We start from the raw sequence: 17,931 nt of genomic DNA on the forward strand, positions 1-17,931 counted from the left end.
ATTCCTTGAGACAGATCCATAACAGTTCGTCTTAGCCTTTTGGACTGACAGATTCCTCTGAGTGATGAGAGTATGAAGAGCCAATTTATAACATGCATTAGTTCTCCCATTGCATCTGTTTATTCTGTGTCGCTTTCCATTTATGAAATTGCTGCAAGGATATTTCTGCTCTTAAAAAACCATTACCAGTGCCCATAGCCTTGCGGGAGACCCTACTATAAATAGCAACAAAATAAACAAACCACAGCGCATATGGAAAGGAAAACCATTTTACAAGAAAACAGATACGTGCTGTCAGCTGCCAAATGATTATTACAAACAAGCATAGGGAAAACATTTCTTGAAAAATCTTGATGCAAGAGAAATCCTTGGCAGGATATTTGAACGTAAGAGAATGCCTGAATTAATAATAATAATAAAAAAATCCAGGCAGTCGAGTTATCTGGTGCTAGCTGGGCACGGACAGCTGTAACCTGACTTCAGAGAGTATTTGAAAATAAATCCTTTTTCAGGTGTGAGACCGAACTGCAAGCCAGAGGCTTTTTTTGGTTTGTTTTCTTTCTTTTGGGGGTTTATTGATGTTTAATAACATTCCATGCAGTACATGCATGTCTGTGCACCTGGTGCAACAAAGACAAGCTTGTGAGTCCCGCCGTGCTGCTATCTCGCGACAAGTACCAGATCTGTGCATTTAAAGGAATCTCACTGACTAATGTTGCTGTCACAAAAAATCCCATGTTACAAAAGCATTTCTCACATGCCAGCTGCTCTGAACTGACTGGTGCTCATCAGGCTCTTCTGCTGGGATTCCCATTAACAGCCAGACCACAGGGATTGTCAAAGCAACCCTTCCAGCTGACTGCCCACTAGGCTGGGCTTCCAAGGACTGCTGCCCTTTACCAACCACTCAGTGGCTGCCTTATCCAGCTGTGGTGGAAGGGCTGGAGTGGCTTTTCAGCATTTACACAGAAATGCAAAAGAAATTCCAGATGCCCCACCTGAACCAGGAGGAGCCCCATAGCAGGAGAGGTGCCAGAAAGCACAAAGCATGTGTGAATGTGACAAAACTGCAAATCAACTGTAAGGAACAATTTTTTTTTTTTCTTCCTACAAGCTACAAGTAACAGTGGATACATTTTGCCCTGTGGCTCCTGCTGCTGCAGAGCAGCTTGCCTCTAGCTTTCCACAGCCAGAAATACTATCAAGTCTTCAAACTGTTTATATGCACAGAGCAGAAAATCATGTTAGCTGGGCCCAGTGGGTGTTTACACAGGCTGTAAATTCCCTTCTAATGCTCAGAGCTACAATAAGTTTTATATGCCTTCCCTAAAATATGAAGGAAACTTTGCAGTGCTAAGGATGTGCAGTCTGTTCTTCCTGCCCATCCCAGCCATTTCTTCCCCTCACTGTTCTTCCTGCAGCCATTTGCCCGTTTCCACAGCTCGGCACCAGGCCAGAAACCTGGCAGCTGGGAAGTTACACAGAGGCATTGTAGAAGTCCAGGTAAATTCCCCGTTTCATGCTTTGTCCTGTTCCCTTAGAAAGCTAGATTTTGATAAAATCAAATTTTGTCTTCTAATTTTTTCTAAGTTTTATCTTGTTTTTTTTTTGGCAGAAGTCAACTTTTTGTTTTGACCTTTTTTGATCTCTTTGTCTGGAGAAGTTTGCTCTTGAAACATCTTAAACAAGGAATTCTCTAACCATTCCTCACCACTGAGCTGGGTCCTTCTGTGAAGCAGGACATCAGCATCCTCCTCTGAAGGCAGGCACCATCTGGCACGTTGCCTTGCTCTGGCTCAGGACTGAAATCATTTCCACTGTTACCCCAGTTTTAAGGTAGAAAAATCAAATGCAGAAATAAGCTCCTTACATTTGTTCACAATGATTCAATACTATCTTTCTGTGAGAGTTCCTTTTATTGTAGGTTTCTTATGAGAATGCTTTGTTATCTACCTTTGTGCAATTGTTATCTTATAAAGTTATTGGTCAAAACACTGGTCCTGAAATCATAGCATCACGGATAAATGAATTTTCCTGCTGAAAGAGCAGCAAGGACTTTAAGGGCATCCAGAGTTATTTGCTGCTCAAGAGATTCAATCTGAATAGTTTCAGGACAGTCCCAACCTAAATCACAAGTTTTTTAACCCTGCTCACTGATTCACTTTCCTCCTTCTGGGGAAGGAGGTCACAGGCTTTTAAATGGGATCAGGATGTATTTCTGTACCCAGCTGCTGACATGGCAGGAAGCGGTGCTCAGGGAAGTCCCGCAGCTGTCCTCTGGTAATGGTGGTCATAAAGCTGGAGCCTTCGCTGGCCTCTGAGTGTAAGTGTAAAGGTCCCACAAGACTTCTTCTAAGAGAGGAGAGAATGACCCTGGTGTCTAGATTAACATTAGATCCCTCTGTAAAAGTCCAGCTGTAAAGTACTGAGCTGTGTGGACTATTGCTGAGTGCATAATGGCTGAATTAATTGCTATATAATCACTTCACTATCTAAGTGCCCTACAATAGTCTGAATGGGAAAAGTACTATTAAAAAAAAACTCAGGCTAGACTAAACTTTAATTACACAAAACCTGCAAATGATACCCTGAGAAAGAGCTCACTAACACCCACTGTAAGAAACAGCACCCTACCTGTGATGTTAAAGGACAGAAGATCAATGTCTAAGCAGTTCATCCTGAGAGCTGCAAGTAGCTAAAACTTGCCAGCTCACACAAGGAAAAAAGTCCTTGGGACGTCCACTTGTACTCCAAAACCCCAAGGCAAGCTTCTGCACCCTTCTAATACAATGTTATCTTTATACTTCTGAGCAGGAAAGTGTTCCCTATCTGATGAGGAACTCAGAGAGTCCCCGATGGTGCTGACAATGACAGTGGCCTGGATGTCAAGAGGATCGTGAGAGTTTCTTTTGGTTTTGTTTTTAAAGCATTAACATCCAAGACTTCTGTACTTTGTTAAGACACTGGAGGACTTGCACACCAACTGAACCTGCATGCTTGTACCTCAGACTTAGAGGACCGATGAAGGAGACAGCTGTGAAGGTTAGGACACTTTTTGCATTATAACAGCTACACTGGGGCTAAGAGTAGCTGAAGCACTAATTGACCCAGCAAATGCATTTTCTACTAAACCTCAAACATTAAGGATTCATAAGCAAAACCAGAAATAAACTGTGTGTGCAAAGGTATGTATAATGGCATAAACTAAGTCTGCATAAAATTACATTAACTTCAGCTGAATGGAAGAACTTACAGTTTAGAAACCTGGAGGGTTTTTTTTGTTTGTTTTCTTTCTTTTTTTAATCTGTTGGTTTACAAGGAAGCTATTGTTAGCCTGTTTGGCTTTGTCATTCCTGTTCTAGCTTTTAATCCAAAATGGTTTTATAGCATGCTACATGATGCCATTTCATATCATGTACCTAATGGCATAATGTCAGGCAGGATAACATCATGCCATCTGAAAGACATCAGAATTGTACCGCATTCATCACACGCTCTGCTGGCACACTGCAAAGCCCCCCATCCATGAATTAATCCAGAAGGCTCTCCCTTTGACTTTGACCTGTCATGAATTCTTTCCTGTTAGTAGATTCATCCATCAGGGAAACAACTAGCAAAGCACAGCCTCAGCTGGCAAGGATAGAGTCAGTTACCTTAAGCTACATTAGTTCTGTGAAAGAAACTTCACAGTAGTAGAAGACTCCTCAAAGGAAAGCCTACATGCAATTACCTGTCCAAGCTCATCAAGAAAGCCTTAAGGGTGGGCTATACAAGACATGCCTGTGGGCTGATCATGTACCCCAAACTAGCCACAGATGCTATCCTACAAACTGAGTTCAGTATGACCCATACTACTTCCTTAGGATGTAGCTATCACAGTTGCATTACTACTACCTACACTACTGGGGAGTAAAAAAAATAAATAAAATTAAATTAATAGACTTTCTAAGTTTCTTGTCAGATTACAGACACATTTCTAAGTTAAGACTTTCTCCAAAACACATCTAATCCATTCAATCACACTGTGCATGGATCATGTTACTTGAAACTTCACCTTCCCGTATCTGTGAAGCATCTGCACTGAAAGAGACAGTTTACCTAGCTTAGTTAATAAGGTGTTGGGAGTCTCTTTCAGTAAATGGCTTGATTTTATTTCATGGGGATGCTAAAGATGCAGATCACCTGCAGGCATAGAAGGTAAATGCCCTTGGCACATCCAAAAGAATAATAATAATAAAAAACTGAGGCATAGGCTCTGCTCAGAGGATGAGATGGAAAATTCTGCCAGTGAATCTCTCATACATTAACCCCAATCAAGCCCTTGCAGTTTTACTCCATTGAAGTTTCTCCAAATATTTATCCTTGGCCTGAAAATATCAGTGCTGTCTTTCTGAATGATTATTAAAAGTGAGGTAGCTTGCAGATATGTTCTCCCTCTGCCTTATGGCAAACATGCTGTGCATTTGAAGAAAGTTGCTCTCTTACCTTCCAGAAAAAAATATCAGCCTTGATGATTAAAAAAAAAGACAGGAATAGCTTTCAAGTGTTTGTAAACTGCAAGGCAATTAAAAATGCTGTCAAAATATTTTGAAACATCTTTAAAAATTTTGTATTCATAGCATCTTTACAGAATAAACAGTAAAAGCTTTTTAAAAATATAGAGAGAAGAAAAAATGATTCTTTCCTAATTCATTTTCCCCAGTCTCTACTTTTAGCCTTCCCTGTATAAATTTAGCACTTTATTTCCATTTTCTTTCCTACAGGGAAAGAATATAGCAAGATTTTTCATTCTTGGCCCTTTTATGTATCATTAAAGAATACAATAAGCAAGTTCACTTTCTCATCATACTTACTTCTCTTGGACACTGGTTCAGGGCTCTTACAGCCTCTCATCACTCCAAGTATCCTTACAATGCATCCTTACACTCAGAATATATTCCATGTATTTCCCCTTGAGTTCATAGCCAATAAAAATGATACTTTGATGTCTACAAAGGAGATCAAGACTATCAGGTTTGGTTTTAATCATTGCCAAACAGGCCTAAATTCAGGCATGGAAAGCTATTTAATTTTCTTGACTTTGAAAAATCTCACTCTCAACTGAGCAAAGTAATTAAAAGAATATTTTTCAAGTACTTGAAATATTTTACTGGAATTATTCTAATAAAGAATGATGCCCTGCCAGTTTCTGCCTCTTCTATGATACAAGGGATGTCAAAACAGGCAGAAATTATAAATGCTAACGGTTTATAGCATTAAAAGCACAGATGCTGCCTCACTGGTGTTCAGCTCTCTACTCAGTATTTTCACAGCAGCTGACCAAGTTGACATTGACATGAAATAAGTTTAAAAAAAATTAAAAATCACAGAAAATGCAGTCAGTAAATAAGCAAGCCCAATGTGTCTTCTTCATTCTATGCAGGGAAATCCACATGGTCCTTCTAGCAGCACACTGCTTCTGATTGTATCTGTGAATTTCTCATCTGCTGAGCAGATGGTTTAGAATAGGTAACTATTTCACTCCTTAAATATTTCCTATTAAAATGAAATCACAGTCTGGGGGCTTTTTGCCTTCAGAGTTGCTATTCATTGGTAAGGATCCTGTCCACAATAACACTATGATCATTTTTTTGAATCGTAGTTGGAGAAGTTTTCTGCTCTCACGTTGCAGCTTCAAGGTGCTTCTTCATGATGCTTGTTCAGCAACAACTGCTGTATTGTGAACTAGTTTGCCTTACTGCACAAATCCAAAAGATGAAACTGAAAACCTGAAGCTGAAATACAGGCATAGTAAGGAAGTCCAATTATTCCTCATTAAATAGGAACAGCTAAATTCATTAAATCCTAATAACCCTTAACCCAGCATGTTAACTACTTTTGAAGTACACAAGCTAGACAGGTCAACGATTTTTCCTATGCTTCTGGGCATTGAGCTACCTGGTCTTGCTGCTGCCAGCTCCCCGTTGGGGCAGCGTAGCCATACTGCCAAGGGCAGTGCTGTGCTCATCCTGCCTGATCGCAGAACAGCAACTCCAACAGCACTGTCTTCCATCTTCACTGAGTGACATTGACAACCAAAACAGAGAAGAAGAGGAACACAGCATTGTGCATCCCACAGAATCACAGAATCACAGAATCACCTGGGTTGGAAGGGACCCCAAGGATCATGTAGTTCCAACCCCCCTGCCTAGCAGGGCCACCAACATACATATTCAGATCAGGTTGCCCAGGACCCCGTCCAACCTGGCCTTAAACACGTCCAAGGACGGGGCATCCACAACCTCCCTGGGCAGCCCGTTCCAGGGCCTAACCACTCTCCTAGTAAAGAACTTCCCCCTAACATCTAACCTAAATCTTCCCTCCTTCAACTTAAAACCATTTCCCCTAGTCCTGCTGTTGTCAGCCCTTTTGAAGAGTTTACTCCCCTCCTGGGTGTAGGTTCCCTTCAGGTATTGATAGGCTGCAATGAGGTCACCCCGCAGCCTTCTCTTCTCCAGGCTGAACAAGCCCAACTCCCTCAGCCTGTCCTCATAGGGGAGGTGCTCCAGCCCCTTGATCATCTTGGTCGCCCTCCTCTGGACCCTTTCCAAAATCTCTATGTCTTTCTTGTACTGAGGGCTCCACACCTGGACACAGTACTCCAGATGGGGCCTCACAAGAGCCGTGTAGAGAGGGACAATCACCTCCCTGTCCCTGCTGGCCACCCCTCTCCTGATGGAGCCCAGGATCCCATTTGCCTTTCGAGCTGCCAGAGCGCACTGCTGGCTCATATTCAGTCTCTCGTCCATCAGGACCCCCAGGTCCTTCTCTGCCGAGCTGCTCTCAAGGACCACTCCTCCCAGCCTGTACAGGTGCCTGGGGTTCTTCCGGCCCAAATGCAAAACCTTGCACTTTGCCGTGTTGAACCTCATCAGGTTCACCCGAGCCCAGCCCTCCAGCCTGTCGAGGTCCCTCTGAATGGCATCCCTTCCTTCCACCGTATCAACCGCACCACTCAGCTTGGTGTCGTCAGCAAACTTGCTGAGGGTGCACTCAATTCCCTCATCGATGTCATTAATAAAGATGTTAAAGAGCACCGGTCCCAAGACAGACCCTTGGGGGACACCACTTGTTACCGGCCTCCACCTGGACATAGAGCCATTGACCACCACCCTCTGTCTGCGGCCTTTCAACCAATTGCTTATCCCATGCAGTTTCTCTCTCAAGCAATTCCCAAACTACACAGCTGTGGAAATCAGAGCCAGATTTTGGAAACTCCTGCAAACTGCCACTCTTCCTCTTTCCACTGCCTCACCATCAGCCCCCAAATTCATCCTGTCGCTCATGCTCTGGAGGGACCAGAACTCACCTAGTTAGCTTATACAAACAAACAGTAGTGTCAGGGTGTGGAAAGTACAGGCCAAAAGAGGGCTGCAAATGGCAGTTAGTTGTAAGAGTTATTTGTTATCTAATTGAAAACAGCAGAAAAAAAGAACATGAAATAGAAAGCAGTAGGGAGACAGATTGCTGGAATACGGCAACTTTTGGAGCCAACGTGAGGTGGATGAGCACAGGATGGAGACTTGCAGCAAACAAGCACTGGGAGGAAGCAGTGCTGAGGAAATATTCCCAACCCAGCAGGATCCAGGTTTCCACTGCACCCAGTGCCTCCCAGTCACTGCAAGGGCAGCAATGGCATCATGCTCCAAAGGGTTTCCAGTGCATCCTTTTGGATGGGTAGGAAAAGAAGGGACTGGGGAAGGAGAGAGAAATGCATGCAAGAGTTCCTCTATTAGAGACAGAGAAGCAAGAGATGCATAACAAGTGTTCCATTTGCTTGGCTGCAATTTTTTTTTTTTTTTTTTTTTTGCACATATGTACTTTTTAATGTAACAGCTATAAAGTCATATCTCATTGTTAATTTACAGAAACTAAGCTGAGTCTCTGTTACAGAGGTTAATTTGGGTTTAAAATAAATGAAGTGACACATAATCACATTGTGCTGATTAAGCTGATTAAAAGCAGTGCCTTGGAAGAAGCCTAATTTCTTCTGACAAATTTTGATGACTGAAGACAGCATTTTGTGAACTGGAGTTGTGCCCGTTCTAAGCTCTGCTCTCCAGGTCTCCAGTGGCAGTGGCAGTTTCTGTGGCAGAAAAGTGGCGGTTTCTGTGAGACCCAAGGACAACCTGTGGTGAGCAGTTCCAACAACTCCAAATTGCAGCAGCCTTCCTTAAAGATGGCTTAATCCCCAGCATCTCCCAGACTGACTTTGCCTTTGCAGGTTGTGGGCTCAAAGTCCATTGGAATCTGTGTGGTTTTACTGAGAAACCTGTTTTCCTTTCTCTTTACCAAGCTTTGCTTCGTTGCTCAGCAAAAATGGAAAAATGTGTGAATCAAAGTTTTCTGCACAGATACTGGTAGATTAATTATCTTTAAGTGTCACAGAAACAAAACTAAGCAGGAAAGAATAATGAGATGTGATCACAGTTTATACATTTAACGTTGCAAATGAAAAAAGGTGATGGAGTAGATTTATCAGAGGTTCACTGTACCCATTTGGCCCATTTTCTGTCATTTAGTGTGAATTAGTATTACTATAAAACCAACACCCTAAAGCTACCCAAATCCTCTGATGGAGTGAGGGAAAGCCAAGCTCTCTAAGTGGAAAGTTCTAATTCTCCCTAGTGTTACCAATTTCTGCCATTTTTATGCTAGACCCTACCCTCTTCAGAGCACTAAATGGGCTTATTTGGTTTCCATAGTGTGCGCACAGATGTCAGTGAGTTTTTAAAAGTCATATCTCCAACACAGTGACTCCAGCAATCCTCCAACTCCAGCAAGCCTCCAACTCCAGCACTGAAATGTGAAAAGTGTAATATTTGACTTTCTAACCTGTGAAAAATCACACAATTCCCTATCCTTATTCAAGAGATGGAATGGAGAGCTGTTCTGTCCAAAAGTAAGTTCACAGAGATTTAGCACCAACTTTGTTTCAGGAGAAAAGAGATGAAATAAGTATGGTAAGGCCGAGAAGCTTGAACACATAAAGCTTTCTGCATGAAGCATAATGGAAAATGGAATAGGCTCACACATCTGTGATCTGTGCATCTCAGACACTGCTGCACTCAGTGGGCAGAGCTGGAGAAGCAGGGGGGAAGGCAGACCTGCAGGTTCTGCAATGGAAGGCTGTGTAGCCTACAGTATGGGTGAAAGTATTTTATCAGCTGCATCATTACAGCAGAGTAAACTGCAAACCACAGAATGGCACTCAGACACTATTATCTCAGAAGACGAAGTGATAACTTATTTTTATCCCTTGTAAAATGCATTTAGATTATTAAATACGCTTTGCTAACTCAGCTAATTATTTCACCTATGAAATAATTATTAATCTATTCCTGTAATACAAGTATGGCTGTCTTTCCTATTTCTCATCACTGTGGTCCCTGATGCCAAGACTAATGCATTATCAGTTTTATGAGTTTTATCAGAAAAAAACCCTCACACAACAACAACAAAATAAAATAAGAGATTACTGGTAAGGATAAAGAGACACTTTTATAGAGCAGCACTCACAAATTAGCTTCTTGGACTCAGTTTTCTCTGAAGGGATGATACGATAATTCTAGAAAACCACAAGAGAGATTCATGGAAAAAGTGCTGAGCCCCACTGAGGGAACACTTAGAACACAATTAAAATTGCTTCTAATGCCAAGTAGTGCAGAGCTCACCTTTAACAGACATTCAATAACTACCACACCATCATTTCTTGAAAATGATATAATCCTACCCAAATATAATGACATTCAAATGTGAAAAATTTCAGCAGACTGAAGCATGTACTTCAATACATAAAATTTTTATATGCATTCAATTAAACCAAATTTTATTGAAGGAAATATATTGTAAGTGAGTACTGGGAGAATTGGTGATGAGGAATTTCCCATTCCCATTTGCCGTCTTTGCGTCCTGCATATCCCTGCTTTGCACTGACAACATCCAAGTCAAGAGCGTGCCTAACTACATCTGTTCATGGAATCATGCCTGTTAGTATCTCTGTTGCCTTCCTCTGTATTAACTTTTCCTTATGTTCTTTTTGAAGAAGTGATTGTAATTGTACAGCATATTAAACGTGCAAGCAAAACCTAGATTTATAGCTGACAAAAGTTTTCTTTTATGTCCTATTTCTCCCCCTTAATTTCTATGAGTCAATTGCCTTTTCAGTGCGCGGAGATGGTATTTACAGTGAGTTACTCACAGTGACTTTAAAGATTCCTCTTCAGAGTGGCAATAGCTAATGTAGAGTTTATTATGGTATATGCATTAGAATTTATTTTTCCTGGAATCATTATTTGGATTTATCAGCACCGGCTTTCATCTGTCATTTTATCACCTCGTCATTCAGCATCGAAAAACAGTTCTGCGGCTCTTCCCAGACAGCTTTTCTTTATACTATTCTGACCTTGTTTTCAATTGCAAATTTTTTCACTTTAACTCATTTGTGGCTACTGTTATAAATACATTGAACAACACAATTCCCAGAACTTATTCTCTTGGGATCCTTCTAGTAACTTTACCCAACAGATTTTTATATGACTTTTACTCATTTTAAACAAGACTAAAATATCAGTAACTAGAGGAAAAAAGTAAAGGGGGAAGGGGGAGGAGATGGACAGGATAGACTGATTTCATACGATCTCATCTTCACTAATTCACCTTCCCTGCCTTACTACTCTGAAGATACCTAAGGTAACAGTTTGGTATGAAACATTCCTGGGAATTAAACTAACAAGCTGTAAATTTACCTGTGTCCCTTTAAATAAATAGACACACATTTCCTCTTGGACTTCCCTTATGCTATATGAAGTCTCCAAAACAATAACCCAGAATTTAGAGATAACTCTGGCCCATGCTTAAGCACCTTAGCAGGAAATTCTTCCTGCACCATTCTTTGCTATTACAAATATTGATCTCCACTTCTACCACCTCATTAATCCCATTTGCATGAAATACATAGCCAATACTTGTTGTGAAGACTTCATGAAACAGTATTGACTGCTTCAGTCTCCAATTCATCATCAGGTCTTTTTGTAGCACATACTGGGCTTACATTTGTCTTTGTTTTCTTTCTCAATCTATCCTAATAGAACATCTTTAAGGTCATCATTTTAATTTTTATTGTTTTAATTCTCTTTACTCTTTGCTTTCCTGTCTTTTCCCCTCCAACCTTTTTCTGCTCCTGAGTACTCTTAGTGTTTGCTTTCAGTGTTGCAGTTTCAACCCAGCTTTCATGTGTTGGGTACACCTCCACAGCCACAAGAACACAGTGCTCCTAGTTCTCCACACTGCATCCCAGACAGCCTGAGAACAAGCCAGCATCATTATTAGTCTAACACGTGCACTTCACACCAATTAGCCAAACAGCTAGAGTACCAGACAGGAGCTGATTTATCCGTTGCTAGTTCAGTGCATGAGCAGGGCACTGACATGCCATGAACATGCAATCATGTCAGCTTTTCCTCTGAAAAGCACCTGGGAGTCATACTGGTCTCCTGCAGTACACTTTGCACTGAGATATTTTTGTGTTACGTTTTTAAAATCAATCCTCAAATAATTCTTATTGCCACACACTTTAAAAGGCAGCAATAAAGAACATCAGCATGAAAGACTGAAAAGCTATCATTTTAGGTTTAAAATAGAAGTGTGGCTGAGATGGAGAAAGAAGTCGGGGACCTTCTTCTGTACTGTTTTTCCGATGCTCATTACTTTTATATGTTATATAGTGCTCATCCTTCCAAAGCACTGATTGCAGATCTCACTGCAAGAGCCTAAGAATTCTTATTTTAACTAGAACAAAGCAGTAAACCTACTTTTGAAATTGCGTGGAGTCACTAGGAACGTATCTCCTCAATTGCCACAAGGCTAATGAGAGATGCATGACCTCTTTTTGGTATTTAAAATATTTCCTGTAATGGAGAAGTTTTACAGGAGTACCATATGTAAGTCCATTAGTTATGTATAAAAATCATACTTCACTATTTGCCGTGGTAAAAACTCTTTTTTTAAAATTTTTTCTTTTTTTTTTTTTTTTCCACAGAAAACAGATTGCAGACTCAGTCTCAATTAATTCCATTCTGTCAGACAGTTGCCCATTTTTGGTCCTTCATTTCAGGTCATGCTGATGCAAAATTCAGACATGCCAACTGTCCTGTGTGAGAGCTGTCAGACAGATTAGCAGTCCTGCACTGATGAAGAACTACTTTGTCAGGACTGGGAACCAGTGTGTTGAAAATGAAGCCTCAGCTAATGTGCCTATGGGAAGAAAGCAACTGGCTGTATATGGGATTTGATCCAATTGAATCATGGTGTCTGAAACCTCTCTCATCAGCTCACATTCCTACTCTTCTGTAAAAGATGACCCGACACTGCTATAGCAATACAACTCTCCTGAAGTCATTCTTTCCAGGACATCACTTATCTTCCATTAAATAGTAGGTCTACACATCTTTTTATTTTGCTTTTTTTTCTGATATTTAGCAAGCCTCCCTTCTGCTTTCTCCATCAAAACAGATTTTGATCATTCATTTTTCCAATTATTCCGTGCCCAAAATTTACACTACTCCCTACAGCATCCTCAGTTACATATTATTCTTTCACCTATTGTTTTCTGAAATATCTTCTTCAGCCATAGGCTCTCAGCACCAACACTTACAATGGATGCTCTCCAAGAATTCTATTATATGTACTTCCTGTTTATCTTTGCAGTTTTATGATAAAGGACAAGATCTTCTCATGGCTCTTTCAGTTTTTCTCAATAATGCTGCTTTTTTTTTTTTCAGAGCAGTTGTTTTGTAAGCAAGATGAGGAAGAAGTTATAGTACAGTGGATGATAGTTTCTACCACTCACACTTCCTTTCTTCATGCTGAATTACATATCAATAAGGACTCACAAATTAAAACTGATGAGGAATTGTGACCTTCGTTTGTTCTACTCTGAGGGACAAAAAAACAACAAACACACAACCCAGAATTCAGAGAATACATTTACAGTGGGTCTGTTATTGTGATTGTTTTATCAAACAAAGCATGCAGATGCTACATGGCCCCTTGGTTTCGAAAGGCCTGCTATCTGGAGAACTCATCACAGATGCCGCTAATCACTCCTGTAAAATTCAGAGGGGAAGATAAATCTCTTTTCCCTAACTGTACTCATTCCAGTCCAAAATTTATTTTTAAAATGTAAGCATTTGTGTTCTGGGACATAAAAACACTCTAAGCAGAAGTGGAAACTATAACTATTAAAGAAACAAATTATTCTAGCAAATGCATCTCCAACCACCATGACAGCTTTGTAAGTGATACTCGCTTTAAATGTTGTTTTGAGAAAATATTACCCAGAAAATATCAAGACTGTCATTCTACCAGTATGGCAAGTGTGTAGTGTCCTTGGATTAATAAGGCTTACAGCATTTGCTACTTCATTTTAGAGGTGGTTTTTTTTCCTGCTCACATCATTGTTTTCATTTTGCTTAAGATAGGTGTGCTGTTACTGTAAGTTGTAAACATCTTTTTAAGATGCCAGTACTGTTGTTTTGAAGCCTAAAGGGTTCCTGCATCAGATGAAATTTTCCAGGATAATCTGCTATGTAATATAAATTGCTTTACATGGATTGCATTTTAAATCTCATTTGACAGTGAATGTTTTAGAGAAGGAAAAAAAAGAGACTACTTTTTGGCTTAAACATAAACTACAACAACTTAAGTGTACATAATAAAATTTGTCCATTTATTCAACATGAATAGCTGGAAATAATTGTTCTGCTATGCACTGGCAGCTCTAGAAGTAGTAGAAAATTGGAAAGGAAAAAATCACAGAAAATCATCCACGCTCAATGCTCAGCAGTTACCATGAAATTAATATCTAAGTGAGGTTTTGCCCAGTACAAAAACATTTTGGTAGATCACCGCAATCTTCTCAGAGTCCCAACTTCCACTTGTGCAGCTGTACAACTCTTCCCCTGGTTAAAGAGCTTCATGCTTTGACACTACAGTGAACACACAGCACTAGGAGTTCAGCATACACACACTGGACTTCCCATAAGTTTTCTTGTATTTTAAATGGAGATTTCTACCTCGCAGCCCATTGTTCAGTTTACAAAGATATGCTAAAAGCCCAGTCAGTCCTGCAATTCTTCTTAGTAGACTCTCCAACTTAGCAGTCACATGTGAAGGGAGCAATCAACAGAAGTATGATGTTTGTGCAGCAAACAAGACCTGGATATCCTACTGCGTTAGCCACAGCAACAAAGCAAATGCAATGCACACAAGCGTGGTTAGAATACATGCAAAGGATGACAGCTCCTTGGAGTTTTGCTAGGATGATGTCACCAAGCTGTCCTGCTTCTGCCAGGTGGTGCTTAGGTAAACAGGTGCTCTGGGTTTAGTAATGAAGAACTTTCATCCTGCTTGCAGTAAGGAAACTGTGGCTTCCCAGAGTATTTTTAAGTGTGACTGTTCAGAAGTAAATCTAGTACAGATTTTAACCAATACTGTCTTAATCCTCGATCTCAACCGAAGCCTGCACTATTTTGAAGCAAATGAACATAATCATAGAAAAACTTCTTTTAAAGATTAGCAAGACAACTATCAAATGCTAAATATGATTAAGGATACTCAATCCTTACGTGGATCCAGCCACGTTTGCAGATGGCCTAAGGAATAGGCTGCATCAGTTTCCTTTCTGCCATCTAGAGCTATACAGATACTTTTACCCCTTACTGCTTTGCCTGTGTATCCAAAAAATGCTGAGGCAGTCTGGCAAAACATCTTTGCCCGAAGTACTCATTTATATAATATAGCTCATTTTTCTGTTCACTAATTCACCAAGAGCAAACCATTCTGACCACACATTTGGAACCTAGAGCTAGTCCGCTGATGTTCAATGCAGACAAAGATTGTTGCAAGGAACTTTTCATACCCACTGTGTTCTGCAGCTGATGCTCACACTTCTTGTGCTCAGCTTTTCAGACTGCTCAGCTGAGACATGTCATCAGTCTGCATCCCAGTGGAGTCAACAGAGAAAGGATGGAATGAACACATATGAGGAGGAAGGAGTGTGTTCTTTATGTAATAACTTTAGTTCTCACAAGTCAGTATTGACTGAGATAGGAGAAAGTACACACTCTACTCAGGTTGGCCTAACTCAGGCTCAGTAAACTCCACTCCTTTCAAAGTTGTAAGATTAGCCAAGATCAAAGTGATCTAAAGCAGACAGGACAGTTGTTTAATCTGAACGCTTAGGACTCAAAAATAAAAAATCTGACCCACCAGAAGTGTTCAACTCAAGATCTATTCTGAAATTACAAATCAAGGGTTTGAACTGATAGCACCAGCTGATAGCAGTAAGCTATGGGAAGAGGCCATAAGTGCTAGAACAGTTATACCCATTCAAAAGGAATTGCAGTAACATTGTTCACATTTACAAACCTCTGTGGGATGTTTATGTTGAAGATAAAATACTAAAATCAGAAATAACACACTAAGCAGGAACCAGCCATATCAACATATCACTGGAGATCACTTAAAAAAAATTACCCTATGCTTCTTTAATATAGTTTTAATACATAAAGTTCTGACGCCCACCACTTGGCTGCATACCTCATTTCTTATTTAGACATAAAGGTACTTGTGATCATTATTATTTTCTGTTTGAGCATATCTAGGCATGACAGAAAGGAAGACGAATTAAAAAAATTTTACTCAGTGCAGTAAAATTATTTTCCACTTACATCAGCAAAAGGTACAAGATAGTGGCAGTTAGAATTGATACCCTGTTTAGAAAACGTAGTGGTGCATAAAATGTATTACCAGCAGCTCAAAGCAAGACATTATACTCCATAGCAAGGTAAAGATGATGTACTAATGACTGTGACTAAATCTTGACAGTCAAATGATATCTTCTCCTCATAACAGTCCGTGGCATAATGAGTAATCACAACAGGAGAGGAGTAATTTTATGTTTTATCGCTTGCCCTAGAAGTACTTTGGATGGACTGAAGTGTACTGACGTAGAAATGAATGTGTGGCATTAATTTCCCTAAGTTTGCATTGGACATGCAATTCCCATATTTCCATTCTGGTTATGAACAAATCCAAGAAGCTTTTAAAAGTTTTAAAAACTTTTAGCTTCCACTAACTTAAGGTATTATTCATACCTACTTATAATTAGAAATTGCCTTACTCATGAGAAGACAGGCAGAGCTGCTCTGTAAAATCAAAACAACTGCACAGACAATCCCTCTGCTGCAAAAGTGCTTGGCAATGACAGGAATGGGGTTAACTCAACCCAAGAAAGCCTTTTCTGCCTTTTTTTTAGTGTTCTGCTGGCACTTCTGGAATTAGCAGGTAGGGCTGTGATGGATTTGGGGCAAGTGGAAACCTGTTGGTGGACAGAAGTTGGACTCGATGCATATGGATCCCCTCCAACTTGGGTTGTTCTGTGATTCTGTGATCACATAATATATATTTCTACTATGCACTGTTAGGGCAAGCATAGAATTCTAGAGAATGATGCTTGATTCTGTACAAAGATCTTCTTCGAAGGAGTAACCAAGTGCCAGCCAGCACGTGGTTTCTATGTGACTGGGGCTGAACACTTTTAATTGCACTAAACTAGGCTAAACATAAGATACCTTCATGTTATTGCACAAAATTTACAGGAGGAAGGAAAGGAGGAGAAAAAGAAAGCAGAACAGGAATTTGGATATTTATTCAAGCTGATAGTGTTCAAAAGTTCCAGTGAATAAAGTAATCGGCAGAAAAAAAAAGATTATGGCACTATAGATAAATGTTCAGCCTCCAGACTGATGCATCTTTCCAGATCGATAACTACTTTTAATGCTATTGATGTGCTAGTCTATTTACAAATACAGTTCTAGTTTTAAAGGCTGTTTAAGAAAAAAATATGGTGCTTTGGGATGAAGTAAGCTGGTAGCTTGCACATGCAGGTAAATGTAAACCATGCTAAAAGATAAATCAAGTGAAGGTGGTTGATCAATCTTTAGCACCCTCTACCTAAAAGGTCACCTCTTTTTTAACCAACAAGAGAGATTTCTAAGGCCTACGGAAGTACTCCAAATACTGCATTGGCTGATTCATCTTGATTAAAAATATGCATACTATATTCTTACGTAAAATTTACAAAAATGTTACAGCCCTGGATATTCTAGTTTGTAAATTCTAAGCCTTCTATAACACCACAGAATTCAAAGCACTGCGTAAGGGAAGTAGAGGCATAACATCCTCTGTCATCTTGGTTTCCTCTGTTTTCCTTTGTCTGCTTTTGTGCTTCTCTGTCACATGGCAAGTACAGTCTCTAGACAGTTTAAGTCTTCCTAAACTATTGCTATCATCTCCACACCCTGTCTGTGTGTTTTAACTGTCATCTGCAGTTTTCCCAGATGTCTTTGTATAGCACAGTTAACTTCCTCCATCCAGCACTGTCACTCCTTCAGAATATTCCCAGTCTTTTCTAATTATCATCTGCTCTGCTACTGATCTTACACCTCACTTTATACAAGCTGCTGTTTCTCCTGAGCATCACAAGATGCAGGCCAGTGTGTCTTCTCACTTGAAATAAAGAGAGTCATATTTCTGGTACTTCAACATGCACTTTTCCTTCACATAATTTCTGTTCCTCCATTTTCTTGAGGGAAACATTCATAGAAAGCACATCCTAATCTGCTAATTTTCACAATGAATACATTTATGTGCTCATAAAAACAAGAAATTATTACTGGAGTACATTTCACAGCCAGTAATTTTTAATTCAATGAGAAATTACAAGTGTGTATAGATATATATACATACACATATATATACATGGACATATACATTAAAGTCTTGTAACTGCATTATCATCTTTTGTCTTTTCCCTTCTGTTTCTACAGA

Source organism: Lagopus muta, chromosome 5 (assembly GCF_023343835.1).
Source record: "Lagopus muta isolate bLagMut1 chromosome 5, bLagMut1 primary, whole genome shotgun sequence".
Lineage (NCBI taxonomy): Eukaryota > Metazoa > Chordata > Aves > Galliformes > Phasianidae > Lagopus > Lagopus muta.